The sequence below is a fragment of the Megascapheus bottae genome, chromosome 4, assembly GCF_031878675.1.
Source record: "Megascapheus bottae isolate mThoBot1 chromosome 4, mThoBot2.hap1, whole genome shotgun sequence".
Classification (NCBI taxonomy): domain Eukaryota; kingdom Metazoa; phylum Chordata; class Mammalia; order Rodentia; family Geomyidae; genus Megascapheus; species Megascapheus bottae.
Window position 1 is genome coordinate 27,013,468 of NC_143512.1, and position 12,624 is coordinate 27,026,091.

Sequence of the window (12,624 nt, forward strand, 5' to 3'; positions counted from 1 at the left end):
TCTCTCTCTCTCTCTCTCTCTCATCTTTCTGTCTCACAATCTCTCTCACACAATCTCCCTCTCCCCAGCCTCCGCTGCTGTTACATCACACTGCCACCCTGGCTTCAGGACTCACTGCAAAAAGCTTGGGCAGTCCAGTGGCCTCTGGCTACAGAAGAGCATCTCAACTTTGAACCTGCTCCACCTGACACCAAGAGGCTGCCCAGGCCAAACAAAGCAGATGCTGGCATCAACTGTGCACTGTGCAGGGAAGTAGACAGCAGAATCAAAGAGTTAGGAAGGCTCCTGGGCTTCCATTGCTTTTCAGCCACTCCACAGAGTGAAGCCCTATGCTTCCAGCAGGCCAAGGCCTTGCACAGCAACCCCAGGCATCTAATACAATAGAAAAAGGCTGCTGCTTCTGGTGGTGGTAGTAGTTTGGGATTTTAGTCCCCCTTTATCCAAGCTATTTTTTTCCCACACACACAGTTCCTTAGCTGACTGTGCAAGAAACAGCAAAAGTTTTGCTTATTAGCTCCCTCCCTCCACCAGGAACACTGTAGAGACCACAACAAATCCCATACCACAGGAGTGCAGTCCTGAGCTCCTGCCCCTGGTCACTGGGTTACTGCTTCATCTTGAGGAAGGAGGAGGGGACAAGCAAAACTTGCACTTCACTGATGGGATACTAATGGAATCAGAAAATGTCAGAGAGAGAAAAAAATATATATCCAGGGCTTCCCCTATAAAACTGGCAGCCCAAGCCCCAGGGAGCTTCAGGAGAGAAAGCAAATAACAGCATCAGCACAATTGTACACGCCCACAGCAGCAGTCACCCAAAAGAAACCACACAGCTGGAGCTGAGGCTACAGATGGTAGCCAGGAGACCAAGCTGTGTGGGGCGATTTAGGCATCTTCACAGCCTCAGTGAATTGAAGCCTCACTGAGGGAGACCATGGGACTGCTCTGGGGTTTGCACAAGGCCCCCAGTTTATAAAATGTGAGCTGGACAATTTTCTCAAATAAAAGCAACACAACGTGTCACATTTCCCATGTTGTTTCTCCATCCCTAAGTATGGACTCACACCTCAGTTCCCAAGTATCTCAAAAGAATACACACATACTATGCACAATTATTTTATCCTCATCTACTACTAACAGGAAGCATTTTTTTATGATTAGGCAGTTTCTTTATTGCGGGGGTGATGGGGAAGATCGGAATTGTTTTAAAGCAAACTCTCTGGGATAATTAAAACCAAGTTTATGTGTCATTGCCATCCACCTGGGGAACACTGCCTGGCACTTGCCCACTGAGGGCCACGTCAGATACAATAGCTGCTCTGCCATAGTCTGTGGAGGGTTTAAAAATCCTGCCAGGTTGAATATGACCAGGCATTAGGTACCCTGAACATTTGGTCTTTTGCTTAAACTATCGACACATACAATATTTCAAGAAAATTTATTGTCAGAGTGATGTATAGAGGGGATACAGTTACATTTGTAAGGTAGTGAGCACATTACTTCTCAAACAGTATTACTCCTTCACAGATGGTGGTGGTGGTGTTAGTGTGTGTCCTGGGGCTTGAACATAGGGTTGGGGTGCTACTCCTGAGGGTTTTTTTTCTCAAGGCTCTACCTCTTGAGCTTTACGTCTGGCATTTTCATGGCTAATTGGAGATAAAAGTCTCACAGACTTTCCTGCTTAAGCTGTCTTTGAATTGCAATTCTCAGATCTCTGTCTCTTAAGTAGCTAGGATTACAGGTGTAAGCTACCAGGGTTGAGCTTTTTTTTTTGTTTTCTTTTTATGTGGGAGACCCTGAGGCCTTAATTCAGATCATTTACTTATAGGACAAGTGAAGGGGATGAGTCTGCAGGGGCTTCTGGCCCTGACAGAAAGTTCCCACAGTAGCAGAGAGGCATAGTTTTAGAGCAACGTTCCACCTTCTGCTAATGATGTGACGATTATGCAATACAAAATAAATCTTGGTCCATGATGATTATAACCCCTTTTTCCTTTCTTTATCACTGAAAGCTGAAGAAGCAAAACCTGTCAGACAAGGATTTAATCCATAGTAATCTCTGCATTGAAAATCCTTCCAAACCTGTGACATTTCTGACTACAAACCCACCAGGCAGGCCTGTAACTTGGGTTACTGCCCAGACAAAGTTGAGATTCAGTAAATATTTAATGCTGTTAGTGAAATAATGTCCTTAAACTCTGACCTTTGATTCAGCTAGTTTCTTGCAAAAGGTAAATAGAAGCAAGAAGTAGGTCTATTTTTGGTGCTTCTTGGCATATAGAAATGGGCGAATAAGCTGCAGTAAGTCTTATGCAGACTGATCAAACTGCAAAACAGGAATGATTTGGCATTATTATTATTATTTTAGAAATTGAAGCTTTTTTGTTCAATTTGCCAGGATCATTAACATTATTAGTGTACCCTCTGCTTGTGTCTCTTGTTTGCCTTACAGAAAAGTGAAGAATCTTAAATGAATGCCCTCCAGTGAACTCCCCATCTCTACTTCAATGTGCTTCTAGGGAGCTCTGCACATGAGAAACATGAAGAAAGTGAAGCAGACATTTCAACAAAACAGAACTAGAGGCGGAGCCGCTGGAACTGGTTTCAGTTGCCAATGTACAAAATGAAGGTTTTATAATCAGAGGCAAGTCTCTTCATCTCTCCTTGGTTCATGGCAGCTGGGTTAAACAGGAACCTATGGCTTTTGTAAGGTTTTTTTTTTGTCAATCATGGGGCTTGAACTCTGGACCTGGGCACTGTCCCTGAGCTCTTCAGCAAAAGGTTACCACCCTTCTCCTTGAGCCACAGCCCCACTTCCCAATTTCTAGGGGTTAATTGGAAATAAAAGTCTCACAGTCTTTGGTACCTGGGTTGTCTTTGAACTGCAATCCTCGGATTTCATCCTCCTAAGTAGCTAGGATTACAGGCATGAGCCACTGTGCCCAGCACTTCTATAAGGGTTTTACACAAAACTTCTAAAGATATGGAATGTGGAGAATATATGTTTACATTTCTGGGAAGAGAGCTAGTAATTTTTATCTCATTTGTAATGTCAATAGCTATTCTCCTTGATAACATATACGGTCAGTTCCTGACCTATCATAGATTAAAAAACTATTCTAATAGGCAGAGAATTTCAGGAGGTAGAAGAGAGGCAGGGATCACACTGATGGAAGACAGACATACAAGGTACTACTTTCTGCATTTTGCTGCCAAGGTAGAGCAACCAGGCATTCTCCCTAAAGTCACCTCAGTCATAAAAGGCCTACCTCCACAAAAGAAGGGAACCTTCTTTGTAGAACAGGAAATGAGGCACTTTTGTGTCATGAAACCATAAAACAATTCCTGCGCATTCACACATTGTCCAACTCCAACCACATCTTTTCTCCAGTAGCTCAAGAATAACTAAAGCTAGTTGCTGATTATAATAGGCTACATAAAAGCATGCTGTTTATTAATTTCTGAACATATACAGGCCAATAATCTCAGTCTTAACTGAAGAAGAACAGAACAAGAAGCTGTTACAATAAAAAGGACAAGTTACTTATCAGACATGACAGTTAAAAAAACTCAGAACTGGCATATTTTTCCATAAAGTGAAAACACCTAGAAACATCACCATGATCATTTTGCATTTACTAAGTCACACATATATCCAACATTAGCCATCCCACCTTTTTGTTGGCACAGCTTCGAGAAAAAGGGAGGCCAAGGAAAGAACCTCTCATGAGTCCTTTTCTTTAAACTCAACTATTAACAGATAAGGGATATCTTAGGTGAACCATATAAAACTGCTTAAATTATGAATAAATATTAGTAATTTCATCCAGGTACAGTGGCCAGTTCCTATAATCATAGCTTCCAGGGAGGCAGAAATCGAAGAAACATGGGTGGAAGCAAGTCTGGGCACAGAAAATTTATGAGATTCCATCTCTATGACAGTGCAGCAGAGTAGCTCATACCTGTCATCTCAGGCTATGAGGGAAATAAATGGCTGTATGCAGTGGCATATGATTGTCACTCTACAGAAAAAGGGAAGCATAGATAGAAGGCTAGTTCAGGCATAAAATGTGACTCTACCTGAAAAATGATCAACTGATCAACCCACAAAGTGGCTGGTGGAATGGCAAGTATGAGAACCTGAATTCAATTCAGGAGGAATGTAAATACATCTATACACATACACACACACACACACATATATATACAGCACACATATGCATAAACAACATATAGCATATGCATATGTCATATGACTAAATCTAATACAAATATTATCACAGAATTGATGTTCTAATAATTTTGGGCATTTATAAAGAGTTTCTGACTCATCGTTCTTTGGCAGAAATACCTAAGATGCTGGAGAAAAAGACAAAGGACAGTTAATTTACTGTGAAATCAGTTGGCTCATTCTTGGTGTTTAAAGTAATATCTTTCAAAGATAGAAATGTTCAAATTCTGAGACAATTTTTAAGCCAACTCTAAGAAAATAGAGTTGTTCTTCTCACCAAGTTTAATTTAACGAATATCTTTCCAGAGCCTAATTTGCCCAAAGTGTATATTACTGAGTATAAGGATATTTGTAGGGTGTATGTGTATATATACATATATATTCACTAAGGTGTATTATATATGCATGTGTATAGTCAGTCAATAAATGGGATAGCAGAGCAATTAGTGGCTAACAAAGAAAGGCATGTGGGTCATTAGCACCATTTGTGAAAATTATTAGATTTTGATGATGACTATTGCGAATGTTAGGAACAGAAAAGTACTGGGGGCATGTAAAGCAGACTGACTTACTGTACTGCTGTTCCCATCTATTGGGTCTCCAAAAAAAGCAGCAATCAGCAATAAAGACCAGTCTGACATGACTATTTCTAGCTGCAGCTCTCCAGTGAAGCTAAGCTGGCGAACTGACTTCCAGAGGGGTCACCAGGAAAGCCATAGCCTCTGTTGGCAGGAACAGGGCTCTTGTGGGTTGACATTCCATCTGTTTGTTCAGTCTTTTCCTCTTGGAGCTAGAAAGAGCTTCAGTTTTATAAAGAGTTGAAATCCCTAGTTTAAAAAAATAAAGCTTTGTGATTCAGTCAAAATATTAAGACAAGTAACATGCTTATACTTCAAACTTACAATTTTCATCAATTAAGAAAAACACACATTGCTAGGTGCTGATGACTCATACCTCTAATTATAGCTACTCAGGAGGCTGGGAGATGAGGATTGTAGTTCAAAACTAGCCTAAGATGGAAGGTCTATGAGATTTATTTCCAATTAATTACCAAAAAGTCTGAAATGGAGCTGTGGCTCATGGACAGTGTCCACTCCCTGAATTCAGGCCCCAGGACTGGCAAATGGAAACAAAAACATATTGTAATTGTTTTCTGAGTCTTTCTTTTCTTTGTGTATTAATGATCCCCTATACATAACAGAGGATTCAGGAAGGTCTCATACTCTTCACTGAGTCTTCATTTATTATCAATGAATCCACAGAGTTGATAGTAATAATAGTAATAATAATATTTAGCAGATAGTAGTCATTGTGATATTAGTTATAATAACTATAATTACAGTTAAAATTGTTTACCAGAAGGAAAACTGCAAGATATATTTTTGCCATGTAGATTAGGGAAAAAAGTCATAAAATTATTTTAAAACTACCAAATAAAGCACATACTGACTACTAATAAATATCCAACTATGTTCAATAAATAACCTAAGGGTACAGAGAAAGAAGATTACATATGGAAGCTTCCGGCATCTAAGAAGAAACAAGGATATAGAGCTTCTTTGAACTTCATTGAAGCCTTTTTGTTTGGCTTCATTTTTCATGGTGAAAGAAAGTAGGATAGCCCATAATGGTGAGCTGGGGTGGAGAAGCAGGAAATGGCATGCTTAGGAGTTGGTGAGTGTAGAAGAGCTAAAGTGGAAATAAATGAAGGGCCAGATCAATTTTTAGTAGAAGGAAAGTCTGAACTCAAGTCTTAAGTCAGAGTCTCTGAAATGCTGTTGGAGGTTATGCAACTTTATTTTTTTCAGCAGTGAGTTCATGAGAAAGACTGATGAAGCATTAATCTCTCTAGGAAGATAACTGACCTAAAACCTTCCTTAATTTCTGTAGCTTTGAAAGAGAGGGAACAAAAATATGCAGAGGAGAAGGCAATTTAAGTAGCAACGACTCAGATTTGTAGGTAAGTGATATCCAAGGAACATGGAACATGTAGTTAAGTGATGTGAGAGACAGAAACAGAGGGAGTGAGAGTGGAGAAGGAGGAGAAGGAAGAGGAGGAGAAGGAAGAAGAAAAGAATGAGGAAGAGGAGAAGGAGGAAGGAAGTGGGGAGGAAGGGAAATGTATTGTTCAGGGGTTCAATCTAAAAAGATAAACCAGAAGGTATCTCTATTACCTCCTCTTGATAAGCATCATTTTATATAGACATTTGCACAAAGATATTGAGCTATTACAAATATCCTAGACCTACTATAGTTATTTCAAATTAAGGAAATGGTTCTCTTTCTTTTTCAGTGGGAAAAGATGTATATTTATAATTAGCCAGCTAGATTCAGTTTAGATGATTCCAATTTTGTTGGCAACATCTACAGCATCATAGCCAGCCAAACATTTGCCTTCCTCTCTCCATCACAGCCTGTGTTTCTTTGGGTCAGGCTTGCTTCATTTAATATAGTTTTCCCCATCTTTTCATTTCCTTATAATGTAGCAATGTTATTCTTTCTGATAAAGCATAGAATTCTAGTGTGTGCATATATGTACATGTGTATATATATATATCATATTTTCTTGACCCATTCTTCTACTGAAGGACATCTGTGCCGATTCCATAGCTTAGCTATGTTAAATAATGCTACATCCATGGTTGTGCTGGTAGCTTTGGTGTGGCCTTGTTTATGGTCTTTTGGGTGAATTCTTACAAGTGGGATTGCTGGGTCATAGGGGAGCTCTATGTTCAGTCTTCTGAAACTACTTTCCAGAGTGGTTGAACAATTTTACATTCCTACAAACAGTGCAGTAGCATTCCCTTTTGACTACATCCTCACCAATATCTTAGGGAAATGTCCTCCAAGAAATATTTCTTTCTTTCTTTTTTGTTCCTTTGGTTCATTGCTCAAAAAGAAATGTACTGATGACCTTACCCATGTAATTGTAATCCCTCTGTAATCACTTTTACAACAAAAAAATAATGCACCCACTACTGGAAAAAAAAAGTAAATAAAATAAATCCTGTTCTGGGCCTCTGGACAAATGCCTACAGAATTAAGAGCTCATAAGGGATCCAGTGAAGCTGATGAATGGTTTGAGCTTTAAATATTTTTCAGAGTGATTGTTAGAAATAGGTATTGTGCAAGTGGTACTGTGGCTCAAGGGACAGAGTTCTAACCTTGCGCACAATTAGTCTCAGGTACAGTGCCCAGGCCCTGAGTTCAAACCCTACAACCTAAAAAAAAAATCAGAAATAGTAATTGTGCACATGGCTGATGGAAATGTGAAGGAAAGTCCTGAAATACAAGAATGAAAGAAAGAGGAAAAAAAACATCAAAATTTGTCATCTTACTAAAATGTGTTTCCTTATAGTAAAGTTGCTATCAGAGATTAGGGGCTCATTTGGGCCATCTTGGGGAGAAAACAGGATAATAGTAAAGCAGAAAAAATTACTCTCCTGATAGCTGGAATTTGCAGGTTACTCTATCAATTGTAAAGCACTTTCTTACATAGGATGTGATTTAGAGCTCTCAAGAAGAAGTAATGTTAATGGGATGGATATGCCCTCATCAAAAGAGCTGTGGAAGCTCTCTCTCAATGCAAAAGATTGCCCTAAGTCACCCCTCAAGTAAGTCATGAAATCATTATTCTGACCTCCAGTCTACTAGTATTTCCATTACAAAGACTATCTTAGAAGCACAGTAAAAAGATCCTTAGAAAATAATTGTTCTCTTTTATTTTGTAATAATCCAAAATGTTTCTAAATGTCTTAAAAACTTTCTGCTTCTTTGGATTTCTAAGTATATTTTGGATATGAGGCCCTCATCTGATGTATAGCTAGTGAAGATATTCTCCCAGTACCTGATTCATGTAAATATAACCCTTTTGTATATCAATTACAGAAAAACAATAAAATAAAAAAGTTAAAACAAATTCTGATTCCAAAATTACTTCTTTTTTGTTGGTCATGGGGCTTGAACTCTAGGCCTGGGCACTGTCCCTGAACTCCAGCTCAAGGAAGGCTAGCACTGTACCATTTTGAGCCACAGTGCCACTTCCAGTTTTCTGGTGGTCAATTGAAGATAAGAATCTGATGGACTTTAGTGCCTGGGCTGGCTTTGAACTGCAATCCTCAGATCTCAGCCTCCTGACTAGTCAGGATTACAGGTGTGACCACTGGCATCCAGCTCTAAAATTACATTTCTATCTTACTGTCCTTCTGAGGTCATTCCAGGTATGGGAGTCATTCTGCCATTCTCAAAGTGTGAGCATCAATGCTCTAAGACATTCATATATATATATGAATATATATAATATATTATATATAATGAATTTATATCTATCCTAGGAAAAGAATGGCATGAGTATCTATCTTCTTAATAAACAGAGAAAATGGTTATTCAAGGTATTTTCTGTGTGCAGTGGATCAGATAAAGATCCTGGAAACACACTGATATTTGAAGAAGTCCTCTGGTGACCAGAAGGCCATAAACATTTCTTCTAGCTGATCTAGCTGATGCTTTCCTCAGGATGATGAAATTAAAGCAATGATTATGATAGTAACTATCATTTGTAGAGAAGTCATTATATACCTTGGAATGTAGTGGTTCATACAGTTGTTACCTGGTTTAATCCTCACAACAAAGTTGATAATCAAGTGCTATTATTCGAAATAACAATAATTATTATCATCAATGATTACAAATTTGAAACCCAGAAAAGTAAATTAACTTTGTTAAATATCACACATGACATAAGAAATAGAATGAAATTTGAACTGAGGCTAGTGCTAGTTTTACTTATCTTAATCCTTACTCAGCAGACTACCCCTCTGTAGATCATTTTCACTGCTGTGTGAGGTTGTTGCTGCTCCTCCATTTTACTCTTGCATGTTCCCAGCAGAACATAGAGATCACCTGTAACCAGGATGATAAAAATAATGGTCAGGTGGCAGATTGGCCTGTGACATTTGCTTAAGTGTTTTGAAACCTGATACAAATATAAATATAAGCCATAAGTATGGAATTTAAAAGAATCTCAAAAGATGTGGGAATATGTTCATTTAGTCAGTATTCTCTGAGAATCAGCTAGGTGCCAGATAATAAAAAAAAAGAGGTTAAAGATTGAAAAATATAAAGGTTGTGCCACGCACTAGTGCCTCTCACGTATAATCCTAGCCACTTAAGAAACTGAGATCTGAGGATTGTGGTTTGAAGTCACAAGAAAGTCCATGAGAATTTTATCCCCAATTAGCCACACAAAAGGCTAGAAATGGAGCTGCGACTCAAGTGGTACAGTGCCAGTCTTGTGTATAAAAGCTAAGAGACGGTGTCTAGTAATGACTTCAAGTCCTAGTTCTCTCTCTCTCTCCCTCTCCCTCTCTCTCTCTCTCTCTCTGTCTCTCTCTCTCTCTCTCTCTCTCTCTCTCTCTCTCTCTCTCTCTCTCTCTCTGTCTCTCTCTCTCTCTCTGTCTCTCTCTCTCTCTGTCTCTGTCTCTCTCTCTCTCTCTCTCTCTCTCTCTCTCTCTCTCTCACACACACACACACACACACACACACACACACAAAATAAAAAGTCATAATCTCTGCCTTTGAAGAATACATATGCTTAAAGGAAAGTGGGCCATATAAACAAAGGATAACAGTACAATTAATGTGTGGTAGTGAGGTATATGTAAACTAATGGCCTAATAATCATTTTCCAGAAAAAGATACTTGACCTGCGTCTTGAAGCATCTGTAGAAGTTTGACAGATTAAAAAAAAGAAATAGTAATGATATTTTCAGCAAAGGAGAAGAGACTATTCAAAGAAAAGGCATGGGACTGAAAAATATCACAGTTTGGGACAAGCTGTGAACAATTTGGCTGGAGTATGGATGGGTGAAAGGCTAGCTCTGGAGGACCTTAGAGATGGAAGACAGAGGCCATTACAATTAAGAGATTATTGCAATAGATTGGGAAGCATTGAATGAAGAAATGAACTGAAGCATTAGCACTAGACAAAATGATTTAGAGAGAGAAGCTAATAAGGGAATAGAACCCAATGGAATTGAACTTAGTGACATTTGATGAAACTTTTGAGCAGGTAATTGCAAAAGGGATATCCAGCTTGTAAGATGGATTGGATAAGAATGAAGAAGCCAGATGGAAAGGAACTCAAATGGAATAGTCTGAGCTAGAAGCTCTATAGAAGACATGTAGTGTTGCAGAATCTAGGCATATAGAAAGATCGTTACAAGCACCAGCAGACTAGGTCCTTGTATAACCAACCAATGGAAATTTGTCCATTGAGTCATCCAGTTGACTGGTTTATTTTTTTCACTAGGAAAGCACAGGCCTTTTGAATTTATAATTCTCCTGATTTTCTCCTGATCACAAATAAACACAGGAATTATATACCCTCATTTTTCCTGTTGCGCTTCTCTGTTTTCTTACCAATCAACTGTTTCTAATACAAATACCCAAAGGACTGAGTGGAACATTGATTGATTTACATCTAAGAAACCTATTTTACTCTTGTTCATAAAGTTTAAATAGGAGATGGAGAAAAAGAGGATATCACAGAGGAATGAAAAAAATGAATTCCAAATAGGACACACAAAGAGACTGTCCTTATGTATAAACCACGGTTTAATTTTTCTGTTGTCAATGGAGTATCAGGCCAATAGAGTATGTCAGAGTAAAATCCTTGAAGAACTAAAATACAATCATGTTTTTCTCTCTTACTACTATTATTACTTTGAATTGTAAATAAAGGATTACTATAAGAATATATATGGGAATCGTCCAGAAACAAGGGCATATTAAATCCACTACCACAACAATATTCATTGCAGCACTATACCATAGCAAAGATATGGAACCAACCTAGATGCCCCTCAGTAGGTGAGTGGTATTTATACACAATGGAATTCTATGCTGCTGTCAGAAAGAAAGACATTGCCCCATTTGTAAGGAAATGGAAAGACTTAGAAAAAATCATAATAAGTGAAGTAAGCCAGACCCAAAGGAACATATAGGCTCAATAGGTTTCCCTCATTTGTCATAATCAGTAGAAACCTTGGGCTCTCCTAGCAGAGATTAACAATACAGCAAAACCTAGATACATAAGGCCATATAGTATGACACTAAATGAAAGGACCTCTAGGATAGAGAAACAAAAGCCATATAATGAGTGATTGTTGTCCTTAATGTACTATGTTATCTCTCATCTCTTTTGCTGTCCCTTGGTTATCTCATATTATTACAGTATTTCACCTTTTTATCTGATATATTGGATATATGAGTATTTGATTATATGAAATAAGATAGGAAAGGGGGGAAAACAAGATGAGGGGCGGAGGTGGGGGGAAGGAAATGGGAAACAAGACATGAGAAAAGGTATTAATGTATGTGAAGTAATGCACCTTCTATCTGGTGAATATAATGTAACCCTTCTATGAATCAAAATAAAATATATATGGAAAAATAAAAAAGAATATATATGGGAGAATTCCTTCTGTATTAAAGATAAAAAGAGTGAAGGTAGGATAGAAATTAACTGATAAGTGTCATGGGTGTCTGAGTGAGCAAGAAAGCCTAAAGAGAATTGTTAAAAGATATTCTAAGTATGATTAGGATAAAAGCGTGTTCAGCTAAACAATCACATCTAGCTCTTGGTGATACCAGTCTGTAAAATAGAGATAATAAGTTAGGGAAGTGAGATTGTTGGAGTCTCTGGTGAATATTAGTCTTATTTTCTCAGTGAATCAGAGCATCAGAGAGATCAATTTATGTGATTGCAATTAATAATGTAATTTAGAAATAGAGACAGCTCAGGAGGATATTGACTGATAATTAATAACAGGCTAGAAAGCACAAGGGTCCTAGGAAACAATGAATTAATAAAAATTCAGCTTGGAGAACTTCTGTCAATTAAAATAGGAGCTAGTCTTTATGGCAGTTAGATGAAGCACATGATATCCACTGATTTAAAAAGAAAACTCAAGTTAAACAGAGTTTTGGTATCTCCCATGTTATAACATCTTAGAGGGTTTAAATGAATATGACTAAAACAGGAAAAGCAAAAACAAAAAAGTGCTGTCCATGGAAAAGATATTTGGTCTGAAGTCAGTGTATGGCCCATACAGAGATGACTTTAATAAAGTAGAATGAACCCTTTCATTTGAAGCCTCAGTTTGCTCATTTATAAGATAAGTTTATGAATGCTATCGCTTCTGTGTGTCACAGAATCTCTGAAACTTGGAAGATAAACACTACTTTTTAATAATGGCAGCAATCCCATAATAAAAATTTAATGTTCTGGGCCAAAATGAGGGATAATTATTGATTATTGATGTTGAATGGTACCAACAAATATGAAACCCTAGATTTTAAATAAAACAGAATTAAAATCATCCCATATCTTT